This window comes from Leucopleurus acutus, assembly GCF_964270905.1.
Source record: "Leucopleurus acutus genome assembly, chromosome: 7".
Classification (NCBI taxonomy): Eukaryota; Metazoa; Chordata; class Mammalia; order Artiodactyla; family Delphinidae; genus Leucopleurus; species Leucopleurus acutus.
In genome coordinates this window covers 51,430,286-51,446,808 of record NC_139150.1, presented here as the reverse complement: position 1 = coordinate 51,446,808, position 16,523 = coordinate 51,430,286, and the positions used below count along the sequence as shown (strand labels likewise).

Genomic DNA, 16,523 nt, shown 5'->3' with positions numbered 1-16,523 from the left:
ACACACCCTAGTTCAGCTTTAGGATAAGGGCTGAGAGGACAGATGGCCCTGGTTGCCTTTAGTCTCCTTTCTCTCCAAACTTAATCTACAGCAATGAACATCTAAGGAATTCCCACCCTCCTTTACAGGTGAGGAAACTGAACCATGGCTCATACACAGGACCCTGGGGAGGAACTTGCAAAAGACTTACTCATTTGGTATAAAAGCTGCTTGTTACCATTTTACCAAGTTCTAAAAATTAGCATTTCTCCTATTCTCTCAGCACAAATCTTCTCACTAGTAATCTATTATATTTGGAAAGACACCCTAAACAGCAGTAGAATCACTTTACAATTGATTCTTTGATGGTTCTTCTTTTTGTGGTGGGAAGTCCCCTCCAGAGTGCTTTCACAGCAATAGAAATTCACACCAGAAAAAGCACTGTCCTTTTAGTTACTTGTTTTCTGGGTCACATAAATTAACTCTCAGTTAATCCTTCTCAACAGGCACCAACAATTGCATTTTACTTTAAGCTATTTGCTTTGGCCATTTCATTGTGATTATTAGGAAACAAGAGAACTTCAAATCAAAAGGGAGCTTTTCAAAACTTCTTAAAATCAAACTGTTTCTGTAACAAGAAAGGGTGATATGAAGAACTATTATATCTTTGTCAATTCTCTTAATTGGAATAAACAGATCATCATCAATACAACATGGCTAAATCAAAAGAAGTTCTTTTATATGTTAGAGGAGGCTGGAGTAAGAGTGACAGGGAATCTTAACTCTCCAGAATTTTACGTTCAATTTTTTTCCAAATTTTCCTCATTTTAAGTGTCATTATTAAACATTACTAATGCTATTTCGAAAATTACAGAAACTAACAGTTAAAACCCCATTCAATATATGTGAATATTCAAAAATATCTACACTTGTAGATTTGATTAATTCTCTACTTCAGTTTGTTGGATCTTAAGATATTTTACAAACTATAAACAATCTCAAGCTTATTAACAATTTAAGATTTTAAAGCGTTTCTGCTTCTCTTTAATCCTTGGCAGGACTGGTTCCCATCATTTCATCAAGAGTTCCTGAAATGAGAACTCCATGTTAAGGTGGAGGATTTAGAGACTTACAAAGGCAAAAAAGAAATCATAACTCCTACATTTTTAATCATCCATCCTCCTGGTGTATGATTTACCCCATAATTCCCACAAGAAAGTGAATAAAGTTTTGAAGAACGAGTTATTCCCAATGTAAATCTACAGTCAGCCTCTGTCAATCATGTTAGCCTTTTCCCCTGGTTAGCCGTTCTCCACCTCCTGCCAGAAAACTATACCACCATTTAATTGCTTTGTGACTTCACATTTTATTAAGAGGCAGAAAAACATAAAGAGCTAAAACAAGGAGATAAGCCCATTGCTGTAAATTGTCCCCTTAAGCAATGAAACTCGCCTCTCTAGAGTAATAAGGTGAGCACTGTGAAAAACCCTGACAAGTGCAATTCTGCCTAAGTCCAGACCCCCATCACTTACAGAAACCCTTACAGTTCTCTGGACTGCAGTGTCATAGATCAGAACCTGGGGCAGCCAACTGCATGCTTTCGAATGCCAGTGTGAAGGGCACAGCCTGGTGAGTCACTCTGCTCTCTACCCTACTCCACCCCAAATTTATCTTCTGTTCTCATGGACCAAAAAAAGGGGTGGGGCAGAAGAGAATGAAGAGAGAGAAAGTTGTGAAAAATTTCGCAACCTGACAGCACGCCATCTGCCATCCTTTTTCCCTGGAAATCAAACTACTTGTTATATAACCCAGTGAAACATTTAGCTACATGTTCACCTTCATGAACTTGGAATAATTTTCTCCTTTCCCACTCTACTGGCTTCCCTTATAAGTCTCCATTTCTTCCTCTGTAGTGAGATGGAAATTATTATCAGATTATATTACATTCATGAATGTGCCCAAGCCCCTGCTCTCTGGAAGATTACATCCAGTGATTCCCACAAACTAAGCAAGGCTTGGTGTTCAAAGCCTTGGGAAAATATCAATGAGTAACTTCTCTAAGATGCTGCCAGCCAGAAAACAAAGGCTTCAAGTGTTTTTAAAGCCCACTGATGTATATAAGAAAGTGGTTTTAAGACATTGTGCAGAAAAAGCATGCAAGTATATGAGTGTGTGGGGTGTGTGCGTGTGTGTGTGTGTGTAAAGATCTAATATATTTACTAAGTATAAAAAAGGCTGAAAAGGTATACAATAAACTCAGCAGTGGTTATATTAAGGTGTGGGATCAGAAGGTGGGATGCAAGAGTCTTTTTTTTCTGTACACATTTTATGGCTTGAATATGTGACAATGGATATGTATTATTTTTGTAATTACTTTCAAGAGCTAAAATATGGAAAAGAATGGTGACTAATCTTTCAAAACCAAAAATCAAAATACATGTGCTGCCAAAGCATTTCGTCCCTCATCTAAATGCAACAGACAGCTAAGGAAAAGTAATTTAGTCATTGGAAAGTTGAAGTTTTCAGGTTTCAATAGTTTTTTTTTTTTAAAAAGGCAGACACAATATCTAAAACAAGATTGTCAAAATTTCTAGCAGGTTTCACAACATTAGATATTGAGCAAATAGCACAAGTCCCTAAATTGGTAACATTATGTCTTCCTTCCTCTTGGAAGCTAGGCTATGGTAGGTGACCCCAGGAGCATCTTTCCTGATACTGGGCCAGTATTCTCATGAGGAATTTGGCTCAAGTCTATGAACAGTTTCTGCATTTACTTTTTGCAAAAGGACTACCCAAGGAGAGAAAAACAAATGAAAGAAACAGAAAACAACATCAGAGTCCCTAAGGACTGTAGTTTGGGTTGGAGTTCTCTTTAAAAGAATTACAAAAAGAGCAATTGGCTACTCATTAGGGAAAAAATTAATTTTCATTCATATCTCAAGTCATACTTCAAACTAAGTTTCATACAGATGAAATATTTTAAAATGTGGAACAAAGCCATAAAACTACAATTAGAGAATATAGGTAGATTTCTATGCAATCTTGTGGTTAGAGATGTTGCTATTCATTCATTCATTCTGCAAACACTATGTACTAAGCATTACAGACCTGGCTGTGGACCACACAGACACAACCCCTGTCCCTATGGAGTCAGAGGCTAGAGGAGGAAATAGGAAATAGAAAACAAATAAAAAATAATTACATATTGATACATGCTCAAAGGAAAAACCCCAGGATTATGAGATAGAGAATACTAGAGGGAAAGACCAATGCTGAACAGGAAGGCACTCTGTCTGAGGTGAAATTTAGGGTGAAGCCTGAAGAACGAGGAGTATGATAACAGCGAACCACTCATGTGCACCCTGTGAAAAGGATAGTTTTCTAAGAGCTGTGCATGAATTAACCCCCTTAATCCTCTCAACAAGGTGAGTTAGGTACTATTACGATGATGATTCCCATATTACAGGTGGGGAAGAGGTGAAGTAACTTGCCCAAGAAAGCAGAGCTAGTGAACAGGGAAGCCAGGGGAACCCAAGCAGCCTGCCCCAGAGCACTCTCTCGGGAACTGGCTCTCTGGACGAGGAGTCAGCCATAAGAAAGGTGCACGAGCGCAAGTGTGTGTGTGTGCACACGCACGCACAAGACACGTTCCAAGCAAAGGAATAGCGCCTGCAGAATCCTGGGAGTAGGAAAGAGGCTGACGGGTTCCATGAATTCAAAGGAGGCCAGTGGGGCTGGAACAAAGTGTTCGAGTGTGACAGAGGTGAGGTCAGAGAGCAGGCAAAGATGGATCACGCCGGGCCTTGCAGGCCATGGTAAGGAGAATGCCATGACCAGCTCAGGCAGGGGTGTGCCAAGATGTGATTATACTTGAAAGAGATCATTCTGTTATGTGAAGAACAGACTTCCGGGGAATAATACCAAGGCATTCTTGCTTCGTAATTACTCTATGTGGAGCCATAGAAAAAAGATTCAATCACCTAAAATTAAATATTTACCTACTTTTAAAAACACTGTACAGGAATTCCCTGGTGGCGCAGTGGTTAAGAATCCGCCTGCCAATGCAGGGGACACGGGTTCGAGCCCTGGTCCGGGGAAGGTCCCACATGCCGTGGAGCAACTAAGCCCATGCGCCACAACTACTGAGCTTGTGCTCTAGAGCCCGCAAGCCACAACTACTGAGCCTGCAAGCCACAACTACTGAAGCCCGCGTGCCTAGAGCCCGTGCTCTGCACCAAGAGAAGCCACCGCAATGAGAAGCCCGCACACCGCAATGAAGAGTAGCCCCCGCTCACCGCAACTAGAGAAAGCCCACGCACAGCAACGAAGACCCAACACTGCCAAAAATAAATAAAAATAAATTTTTTAAAAAAAGAACATGAACACAATATTCAGAAAAGAAGAAATACAAATGCCTTATAAACATATGATAAATGTTCACCTGTGCATAAAACTGGATAAAGTTTTTTAAATTCTATGATCTAATGTTAAAAAGAGTGTGGGAAAAGAAAACCTTGCATAATATCAGTGGGATTGTAAATTGGTTGTCTTTCAGGTAACATAGATCAGAGACCTTTTTCCTGATTTTATAGTAAGAATAATTAAGAGTAGCCTCAAAATTATAGTTATCCTCATAGGCACTGACACACGTGTCTAGAGGGAGATTTGTTAAGTACATACATTCCTAAAATAGACTCTTTATCTACCTTTAATAATTATGCAGCAATGATAGTGACATGGAGAGAAGTTTACAACATACCAACTGAGAAAAGTAGGTTGCGTATTTATATTTAAAAATCTTATTTAAGCATATACACATAGAAGAACCTCTGGAAGAATATTAACAGCAGTGATGTAACGGTGGTAGGACTGTGCACTTTCTGTTTTAAAATATTTTTATTTTCTAATTTTTTATACAAGTTTTAAAGGTTACGCTCTATTTACAGTTATTACAAAATATTGGCTATATTCTCCATGTTGTACAATACATCCTTGTAGCCTACATTACACCCAATAGTTTGTACCTCCCACTCCCCCACCTCGATATTGCCCCTCCTCCCCCAACCAGTAACCACTAGTTTGCTCTCTTTATCTGTGAGTCTGCTTCTTTTCTGTTATATTCACTAGGTTGTTGTATATTTTTTAGATTCTACATATAAGTGATATAGTATTTATCATTCCCTGCCTGACTTATTTTACTTAGCATAATGCCCTCCAAATCCATCCATGTTGCTGCAAATGGCAAAATTTCATTCTTTTTTATGACTGAGTAGTATTCCACTGTGTATATATGTCACATCTTCTTTACCCATTCATCTGTTGATGTACACATAGGTTGCTTCCATATCTTGGCAATTGTAAATAATGCTGCTATGAACATTAGGGTGCAAGTATCTTTTCGAATTTGTGTTTTTTGGGTTTTTTTTTCAGATCTATACCCAGGAGTGAAATTGCTGGGTCATATGGTAGTTCTATTTTTTGAGAAACTTCCATACTGTTTTCCACAGTGGCTGCATCAACTTACATTCCCATCAACACTGTAAGAGGGTTCCCATTTTTCCACATCCTCGCCAACATTTGTTATTTGTCTTCTTTTTGATGACAGTCATTCTGACAGGTGTGACGTGACAGCTCACTGTGGGTTTTTTTTGTTTTTTTTGTTTTTGCAGTACACAGGCCTCTCACTGTTGTGGCCTCTCCCGTTGCGGAGCACAGGCTCTGGACATGCAGGCTCAGCGGCTGTGGCGCATGGGCCCAGCTGCTCCGCGGCATGTGGGATCTTCCCGGACCAGGGCATGAACCTGTGTCCCCTGCATCAGCAGGCAGACTCTCAACCACTGCGCCACCAGGGAAGCCCTCACTGTGGTTTTGATCTGCATTTCCCTGATGATTACCAATGTTGAGCATCTTTTCATGTGCCTGATGGCCAACTGCATTCCTCTTTGGGAAAATGTCTATTCAGTTCCTCTGCCCATTTTTTAATTAGGTTGTTTTTTTGATGTTGAGTTGTATGAGCTGTTTATATATGCTGGATATTAATCCCTTATAGGTCATAGCATTTGCAAATATTTTCTCCTATTCAGTAAGTTGTCTTTTTGTTTTGTCAATGGTTTCCTTTGCTGTGCAAAAGCTTAAGTTTAATTAGGTCCCATTTGTTTACTTTTGCTTTTATTTCCTTTACTTTAGAAGATGGATCCAAAAAGATACTGCCATGATTTATGTCAAAGAGTGTTCTATGTTTTCCTCTAGGAGTTTTATAGTATCCAATCTTACATTTAGGTCTTTAAGCCATTTTGAGTTTATTTTTTTTTAATATGGTGTTAGAGAATACTCTAATTTCATCCTTTTACATGTGGCTGTCCAGTTTTCTCAGCACCACTTATTGAAGAGACTGTCTTTTCTCCATTATATATTCTTGCCTCTTTTGTCATAGATTAATTGACCATAAGTGTGTGGGTTCATTTCTGGGCTCTCTAGGATTGTGCATTTTCAACAGGTCCTTTTATTTTATCTATATATCTTTCATTTATCTACCAGTCAGTATACATTACTTTTAATATTAAGCAAAGTATCCAAGCAAAAAAATATCTAGGACACCATAAAATAAAAATATAGAAATGCTAAACTGTCTTGTAAAGGAGGTCATAGATAGAAGACTCAGTGTAGACTGAAGTTGAATCAGAAAATGGTGTGGCAGAAAGGGACACTGGGAGGCATCTATCTAGTCTAACTCCTCATTTCACAGATTAAGAAACCATCTAATCTCCCTACTTCACCTTTCTGACTATAAGCACAGTCCTAACAAGGTTTCCAGAACCAAAAACTGAACTAGTGCTTCTTCTTTCTCCACTGATTAAACACCCTACACCAAGGACAACTGTGTACAAATATTATCACTGCAGTACTTAACTTCTGAGCAAAGGGTACCCCAGGACTAGAGCACAGCCTGATAGCCACTGTGGTATTTGGAAACAAGAGGATTATTGTAGAGTGTGATTTCCTCTCATTCCATAGGCAACTGAGGAATTTACCTTTCCTAATGTCGAACCAGTGCCTGTCTTACCCTTTGCTCACAAAGAAACATCCTTGTCTGGCAAGTGTACATTCCCAGCACCCCTAGAGCAGGGTTGCTGGGGGTCCTAGAATCTGCCAAGTTGGTGCCTAAACATTATCTGGGTCCTGTCTCTTGTGCTGCAAAGGTCTTTGGTGGCCCTTTACTAATTCCCTGGCCCACTTCACACCTTGGCTACTCTTAAGTAGTTCCTCTTTCTCAAATCAAAACCCCCAAACCCACCATTCTTATTCTCAACGAATACTTTCTTCTTTATTTAGGAGGTATATTCAGGCCATAAGTCTTCAGCCCTCTCAAATATTCCTTCCTACCTCCAGGCACCTGAGTCTCTATCCTCCATCTCTTCCTTCCCTCCTCCCTGCTTGCTGCAAAGAAGGAGCCCCCCTCCCTCCAGCTCCTCAGCCAGCCCTATGGGTCCTGCAGTCCTGGCCTCTTCAGTTTTCCCTTCTCTTTCTGATCCCACTCCCTCCCTCTCCCTCTTTCGTTCCCTCCTCCCTCCCCACTGGGTCCCTGCCTTCTTTTCAATATGTCCAAGTTCCTTATCCCAAATCTGCTTCCTCCTCCCAGGCGGCATCCCTCTTTGCTCCTTCCTTTTCTGGTACATTTCTACACCTCGGTATCTACACCTGCACCTCTTCAGTCTATCGTTATGTCACGAAGTATCAAGAGTAAGGATTTACAGTCGGAAGGCCTAGAGTGCACATTCACCTCTGCCAGTGACCATTTCCATGACCTCAAGTGAACAAGTCACTTAATTCCTCCAAGTCAGTTTCCTCCTCTGTAAAAAGAGGTTAATGATACCTGGCTCCACCTCCCTCACAGTTATGTTGCGAGGATCAAGCGAGATAATGCATGTGAAAGTGCTCTCTCTGTGAGCTTATAAAGCTCTTTAACACTTTAGTTATTCCTGTTACTACTCTCCCCTCGGTACCCTGACCTTGCATCATCAACAGAGACAGGAATGGTTATTCGTGACCTTCAGACTGCTCACGGTGTTAACATATAATAACACCATGTAGTTTCTGCTGTGAATTACTAATTTGGTAATAATCATATTTAATTTAAAACAAGTATAGCTGACCCCTGAACAACGTGGGAGTTAGGGGTGCCAACCCTCCACACAGTCAAAAATCTATAGTCGGCCCTCCATCCATGTCTGGCTTCCTCAATATCCAGAGTTCCACATCCACAGATTCAACCAGCCACAGATCGTGTAGTACTGCAGTATTTACTACTGAAAAAAATCTGTGCATAAGTGGACCCGCGCAGTTCAAACCCATGTGGTTCAAGGGTCAACTGCATATAAGATATGGTTTTTTAATTATATGAGCATGGACTTCTGGAAGACAACAGCGGTAGACAACAATTACTGAGCACATACCAGGAGTCATGCACTTGTTCTAGAATCCTTTATATCAACTATCACCTAGCACCACCACAGGAAATGGCTTTATTATTATTTCCATTTTATTGATGGGGAAACTAAGGCAGAGCAGTACTGCCATGATTTGAACCCAGGCATCTACCTCTAGAGCCCATGCTCTTATCCATTGTCCTGCAGCTCCTTTAGTGACAAAATGAGGTCTACAGTGGAGACACAGAAACCAGTCAGGAGGCTATGGCTCTAGAGGGTTAGAGGCAAGAAGATGGACCTGACCAAGGACACCTGGACTCTTTTAAGAAGGCAAACAAAATTATTCAATTGCCAACTACCAATGTCATTGAAGGCTTAGGGTCATCAGGCACTTCCATATTCTGCTAGTGGGAATACAAACTGGTACAACCTTTCGAGAAGGCAATTAGAAGAATGCATTGAACACTGAAGGATACATTCCCACACTGTGGCTGACTCAGCAATGCCACTCGCAGCAATCTGCCATAGAGAGATAATCATAGATGTGCACAAAAGATATTATTACAATGCTGTTTCTAAAACTAAATCAAGAAAAACAAATAAATGTCCAACAAAAGGAGATGGGGTAGAGAAACAATTGCATACCCACATAAGTGAACACCATATAGTCATGTAAAATGATGCTTCAGGAAAAAAGGTATAAGCACATTGTCAAGGAAAAGAAGTATGTAAAAAAGCCTGTTGGTATGGGCTTTGGCATCTGATTGGTTCAAGTTCTGAGTGGGTTTACCAGCTATGTGAGCATGGGCAAGTTATTTAATTTTTCTGAGCTTCAGTTTTCTTGTGTACAGATGGGGATAAGAAAGCACCAACCTCATAGAGTTGTGAGAATTAATAAATTAATGTATGTAAAGGGGTTGGTACAAAGCTGGTACAGAGCCTGGCATGTAGCAAGCATGTGATAAATGTTTCTCATTTGCAAAAATATAGCAAGTTAACACATACGACACACACACCCCATTACAAATATTTGTAGAAACAAATATTATAAATAATGCAGTAAAATTTTAACACTGGTTATCTCTGGAAGTGAAATAACACATTTTTTTCTTTTAAATTCCCTGTATTTTCCAAATTTTCTTTACTTGAATAAAGCCAGCAATATATTAATACTTAAGTATCTTCATTTTTTCAGGTAGACTTAATAATAAATACTCCTTTCAATTTATTTTCTCTAGTATAATCCAGTCTATGCATCTTCTGTTTAAGGAAATGGGGTACTTTTATTGATTTAATCTGAAGAGTAATACATTTCCCCCTTTATTCTTCAAACAGCTTGCTCGTATTTCATTATATAAAAGTCTTTTCTGCACTCATATACTTGAAGATTAAGAGCACTCTGAAGTGATTAATAGAGCATAAAAGGTAGAAGAAAAGAACAGATTAATGTCTCTTAAAAAGCAAAGTTAAAGAAGAAAAGCATGACAACTTCATGATAGTTATATGGAAAAAAGTATACCTTACCTAAGTATGTAAGGCCAGAAATTACTGCAATAAATATCTCAACTCCATGGACAATTTCCTAGTGTGGTCAAAAGACAGAAGTAATTCAATAGCTCAGCAGTCCATCCAGTACAGTGACAATCATCCTGAAAGAAAAAAAGAGTCTCATTGAGGGAAATGTGATGGGGCAATACTCCTTTCCAACAGGAGAGGGGGAATCAATTACTAGAGACAGCTATGCAATTTATTATGGTTAAGTCATTCTCCAGTTGGGGGTGGAAGGTGCAGACCAGAATAAAAAAGAACCTAGGATATCATGCAAACGTGAGTCTCCTTTGCTTTAGATAAAAGTTACTCATTAGCTCTAGGGTGTCTCACCACCAGTTCAAAGAAAAGGGCTGGTTCCTCACATCCTTTCACCTTCACTTCCATTACTGCTCTCCATGTATCCATCAATATGTACATAAGTCAGCTCATGAATACCATCAATTTTTATATTTGGTATCTTTGTCATTTCAGAATCAGACAAGCCCATAAGAAATACATGGCCTTTCTCTGAAAACTAGCTCCACGGAGGATTTTCTTTGTGAGTGGCAGTTTCCCTGGATTAAAATTTTGGGATTGTTTTCACATCAGCCTTCTCCATCATTGCCCATTCCAACATCAGTCCACTGCCACTTTCCCTTGAATGTCCGTCCTACTGCTCTCTACTTTTTTTTTCACTCCTATGTCTCCACTAGTACCAAATTCTCTGGTACCCCCACCTGTGTACAACAGCAGCCTCTAACCTGGCCTCTCTCTGCAGAACACTACCCATCCAATTGCTTTCATTCCATTACGTGGGTAACCTTGGGTAGTTCCGTCTCCTGGGTCTCAGTTTTCTTAACTGTAAAATCAAGAACTGATCAATGTTCTCCATCCTCATTGTGCTCTGAAGTCAGATGTGCTGAATCCTGGCCCAATCACTCTAAAATCTCTGACAAATTATATTTCCTCAGAGCTCATTTATTATACATAAAATGCGAATGATATCATCTACCTCTAAGGTTGCTGTTAAAATAAGAACTATGAGATCTTGCACCTGACATACAGCATGTACAACAAACATCAGTCATTCCCACCCCACCATACAGGATACCTCCAGCTCTAAAGTTCTTTGTTCTTCTCATCTCCAAATCTAGTGTTCTCCTACATCCATTTCCACAGTGGTAATACATTTCTCTTCCATTAAATGTAAACGCCTTTGCTGACTTTCAGGCTCTTCCATAATCTGGCCCTACTTTATCTTATCTTCCTCCGGCTTCCAACGAACACCTTCTGTCTTAGTCAGGTACGTCTTATTGTGTTCCAAAGAACACATACTCCTACACCCTGATTTTGCAACTATCATTCCCCGTGCAAGATACAGCTTTTCTTAACCCCTCTGTCAAGGCCTATCTCGAGTTCACAGACTCGGCGATCCCACCTTCCAGATAATTTAACTCACACAGTGTCTCAATGGTACTGGCCACTGTTTCTAGTTTACTGAGCTTAGCTCTCCAGCTGGAAAGCGACTATTCTGATTATTTTTAGTTTGTCATTTTGGCACGGACTACATCAAAGTTTTGACAAACCTGGTATTTTTTGCATCAGCTCTACAAATGCTCTTTGAAATTCATAAGCCTTTGTGCCTTGACCCAAGATTCGGTTGTTAACTCCACTATTTTTGTTTGTGTGGAGAGGCTCACACAAGGAGATTATTCCATCATCAATAAGTAGGCCATTCATAGACAATCCAGGGGCCTTCTCCTAGAGCAAGAGATGACTTCTAAGTACCTCCAATGTCTGTAGATTTTGAGTCAAAGCCAACACATTCTAATTCCAAAAACCATTTTATGACCAAACTCCAAGGAGCAGCAGGAATGACTCACAGTAAGGAAAGACTGGCTGCTAGACTTTTTACCTCAAAAAAGATGACGGTTGAACCACTAGGACTAAACAAAGGTTCTAAGGGGAGTCAGTAGAAGACACAGTGAAGGTTCAGGGAGATGGAGGAAGAAGAACCAATGAAGGAGACCGAGAGTGGTTACAGAGGCAGGAGGATAACCATGGGGGTGGAGAGGCACATCAACCCAAAGAAAGATAAGGGACTTCAAGCGCTGTGGATGGGAACTAACAAGGTGTCACTGGATGTAACAATTAGTAAGGAGGTCACTGGTGACCCCTGAGGACAATTTTCCATAGGGCTGGTCCAGGATGTGGACTGCAGGGGACTGAAAAGAAGACAGGAGGGCAAATGGAGACAAGCTGAGACTTTCCTGTTAAGAACTGTGGTTATCAAGCCAAATGCTGGTCTTTCTCTACCCTGAAGTTTACTTACCAGCCTGATAAAAACTCTCACTATTATTCCCTTGCTCCTTGCCTTTCCATATGCACAGAGCTTGACTACTGAAAATAATTTAATGGAAACCCTTCCAACCTCTCTCTCCTGACATCACCCTTGTGTGCCTGGTTTTGGTTCTCTAAGTGACCTTGCGGAACCATTCAACAGCTATATGCTATCAAGTGTGAACATCTAAATTATATTTTCCTGCTCTAGGTAAATGATATTTATTTAACAAAGAAAAAGAAAATAGACACTGAAATGTATCTGATCAACAGAGCAAAAATCCAGATTCAGGTCAGATACCATATTACTACCTCTGGGTAACCTACATAATAGATCCGCATTGTCAAAAGATAACTTTAAATGTTTTTTCTTCCTTCAAAGTAGTCTTGTTCTCTACCAAAAGTTTACAACAATCCAATATGAATAAAGAAAAGAATGATAAGCATCATTAGCATTTTTGACTTTTCCTTCTACTTTGGTATGCTTGCATCACACATCCATAGACATAATAAACCAATGTGTAAGCATATGTCATTTTTACTAAAAGTGAATTCTAGGCATTATTTGTAACCTACTTTTCCCATTTATTTTTATTTTGATGGAAGTGTTGCGTCACTTATTAGCCTTCTATGCCTTTATTTTTAATGAATGTACAATAATCAATTTTAATAAACCCCCCTGAAGCATTTAAGTCACTTCCAATTTTTGATTATGTAGATAAAGCTGAGATGGATATCCTCAAATACACCATTAAGTATTTGCTAGGGATAAAGTCATGGGTCAAACGTATGAAAAAAATATGCATTTGATATTGTTGACAGCTTGTCCTACAGGATGTTTCACCCAATTTGTGCTCTAGTGGTATATGAGTGGTATATAAGTGGTACATTTCTCCATATTCCCTCTAAAACTGGGTAGTATTAATTTTTAAGTTATCGTATCTTATAGATTCCAAAAGTTCACTTTTATTAGCCTATCTCTGAGGTTGAACATTTTTTTACTTTTCTGCACTTATTGTATATGCCCTTTGTTTTTCTGCTACAGTGTTCATATTATTCATTTGTAGCATCTCTTCATCTATGAAGGATATTATTAACTTGGTACCCTAATAATGCAAAGAAGATGGTATACTAATTAGGAACCTTTGGCTATCAGAACAAACCCAACCAATTCCAGCCTATTAGAGCCAGAAAGGACCTCTACCACAAGGATACAGAGGCATCCTTACATAAGGATACTATGTATGAACTTTGACACGTGTTGCAAATAGTTCCAATTTTTAATTTTATCTCTAAAATGGAAATACCACTACTTCACTGGTCTACTTCGAGGATTAAAGAAAATACAGGTAAAGTCATGAATGGAAGTAATTATTGTTAAAGCAAGCAAAAACTCAAAAAACAAACTAAAAATGCTGTTTCTTATTCAGTACTTACTGAGGTGCCTTATTCTTTTGATCCTTACAATGAGCCCATTAGGCAGGTGTTATCAGTCCTCTTTTACAGATGAGATGTAATACGCATGCATAGTTAGTAAAGTAACAATCAGATTTTTATTTTACAAATGAGCTCTGCATTGATCCTAAAAAAGGCTTGGTAACGAATTATTCTCAGCTGTGTTTTTAGTAACACTTCTTTCTTAAAAGTCATCGCGGGGACTACTCCAGCCCTTGCACCAACAGTAAACCAGGTTACTAGCTTCTACACCATCCATTCCTTTAAATTTCACATTAGTGACCTCTCTTCTTCTCCCTCCTCTATGATGTGCCTTTACTATTAAGTGCCATTCTGGCAACAAGATACACATTTCTGTTTAGGAACCAAGGCCACTTCATCAGTCACTATTAACTGAACCCCGTGACAGACACTTTACTTTCTAACATTCCAAATACCCTTAAAGGTGCTTCAGCTGCTTACACGTAGTGATGTCTGTAGTAACAGCGTACACCCGAACCTATGCTTTTGTCAGGGGTGAAGCAGCACTGTGCTGTGTAAATATTTTATGCACAGCTTGTACTGAAATTCTAGATGAAGAGGCATTCACAGTTCCTACGTAATATGCTGATTGCCCAAGACCACATATTTTTTATTAATGCTTTGTGCAAGCTTTGCCATCTTCTATAGCACTCCCCTTGATTTAATGCTAAATATATACTTCCAAAATGTTTTTATTTTTTAATGCATTAGTTGTGCTGTGGCCAAGGTAGCATCTAAAACAATGGCAAAAGGAAGCATTGAAACTGGATGCACTCACAGTTAGTCTAGTCACTGAGAATTCTGACAGTAAAAGTGCATGTGTGTGGGCCAGGTAGGTAAGTTTCTCGGCAGGAATATTAGCAGAACTAAATTATCCACTGCCAGAAAAGGGAAAAGGAAATCTTTCCCCCATACTTTTATAAATTCAATAAGATTTATAGAAATGCTTAAGAGTTTGAAGGCTACTCTTCTGGAGTAAACAGGTTTACAAACTGGCTTTGGAAACATCCAAACAACAAATGCCTCAAACTCCTGCCAGTTAGGGGCAGGTACAGCCACCCATAAATCAGCAGCCACGAGGAAGAGCAGGTGATGCCTCAAAGCGGGGCTCTGCCCACAGGCGACCGCTGCTGGGTGACCACACAGGAGGCAGAGCCCTGCACACCGCCTGCTGCAGCCAGCACTTGGAGAGTTACTGGCTAGGAGGCTTCCTCGATGTTTTCTCTCTGGACTCTCCTCATGCACGTGGGGAGAGGGTTCTGGCTTCCCTGCTTCAGGGAGGCTGTGGTTGGGCTTCCTTAAGGAGGAAAGGGTTTGAGAAGAGAGAAACACCCTCCCACCCCCACCCCCCTACATACTAAGAGGAGATTCTTAGAGGAGAGTGAGTGTGAGACTCAGGGCAGCTGAAGGCCATACCTGCTCCCTGGCAGCACCCCCAGATGTGTGCCGGAGCCCCAAGACAATGGCCAGATGCTGAGCTTGGTCTCCTGGCTGTGACAAAGCATCCTCCCCAGCCTCAAAATGGCCCAGAAGCAGCAGGGACCGATGTGAACAGATGACCCAGGGCGCTTTCCTGCCCTCGTGACATGTAGTCAGAGTCTGGAACCTTGGCATGACCCCCTGGGAGAATGGTGTAGGAAAGAGATCCAAGCCTGACCAAGGTTACTTTCCTGCTACCCCAGGGGAGCAGAAGCTTACAGTCAAAACTAATTTGATTCAGGAAAATGCACTATTTCTTGCACTCCTCAGTTTGTGGACTAACAGTCATTCCCAATTCAAATTAACAACTGAGCGAACAAATGAAGGCAGAAGGGTTAAGATCTAGTAACCTACATATTTTTCTGGCAAAATTAGTTTTGTTTAGTTCATTGGCTTCTATCAGTGGGTCAGAATGTCATTCAGAATAAAGAAAGCTTTTAGAGCAGAGACTCAAGAGGCTTTTGCGTTATGCAGGCATTTCCCCAGGAACACCCAGCCTCGCTCATCACCACTGCTATTTAAAGGGTCTGCACTAACAGAGACAGGGGTCTCTGGAGGCATCTGAGGCTGATAGCCACAAGGCCTCATGCAGTGGAGTCACTTTGGAAAATTCACCACAATTCAAGACCCTGATTCAGTCTGGCCCAAAGTTTTTCAGGTCTAACATCCAGATTTTCTAGGAGCCAAAGATGATTACTCCCCCAGAGTGGGGCTAATGCATAAACACACAGCAGCATGTTAATGGTATGTGTGGGGGGGATGACACGGCTTTTGTCCCCTCTATGCAAACTACTCCCTTCTTTGGAATTTTCTGAGCCAGCCACAGGGTCAGAGGTGGGCCTCCCATGCCACCTCTCAGAGCACACACACCTCGCCCATCATGGCTCACTGGACCACTTAAAGACCTCAGATCCAGGCTGGGCAAATCTGTCCTCCTCTGAGGCTTAGAAATGGGGGCTGAGGAGCTGCCAGCCAGGCTCTGGGTGCAGGTGCACCTGGGAACAGCTCCGCAGACAGAGCTGGTCTGCAGCAGAAAGGTGAAGATAAAGCTGAGGGCAGCAGGGCCAACACACAGAGTCTTTCCAATTCCTTGCGCTTTCCCGTGTTTGATTCTAGGTTGTCTCTGAGGATCCTGGATTCTTTGGAGCACTTCAGTATCCTGACAAAATGCTCCTTAAGTTGGTTTTATTCCTTGCAGTCAAAGATTCCCAACTGAATACCATTCTTTCCCTGTTACCATGTTATCAAGCTAATAACGGGGTGTGCTGGGCGAGTGCTGAATCAGATCAGAGG

At 40.6% G+C, this 16,523-nt stretch overlaps 1 protein-coding gene across 5 annotated transcripts in view; it reads right to left on the bottom strand.

Moving 5' to 3' along the window:
* The window catches only part of KANK1 (KN motif and ankyrin repeat domains 1), a 192,484-nt gene that overhangs the window by 117,043 nt on the left and 58,918 nt on the right, over positions 1–16,523 (bottom strand). For all 5 annotated transcript variants that reach the window (XM_082843040.1, XM_082843041.1, XM_082843037.1 and 2 more), the window contains one exon: positions 9,930–10,054. The gene's annotated coding sequence lies outside the window, so the exon portion shown is untranslated. The remainder of the gene's footprint in view (positions 1–9,929; positions 10,055–16,523) is intronic.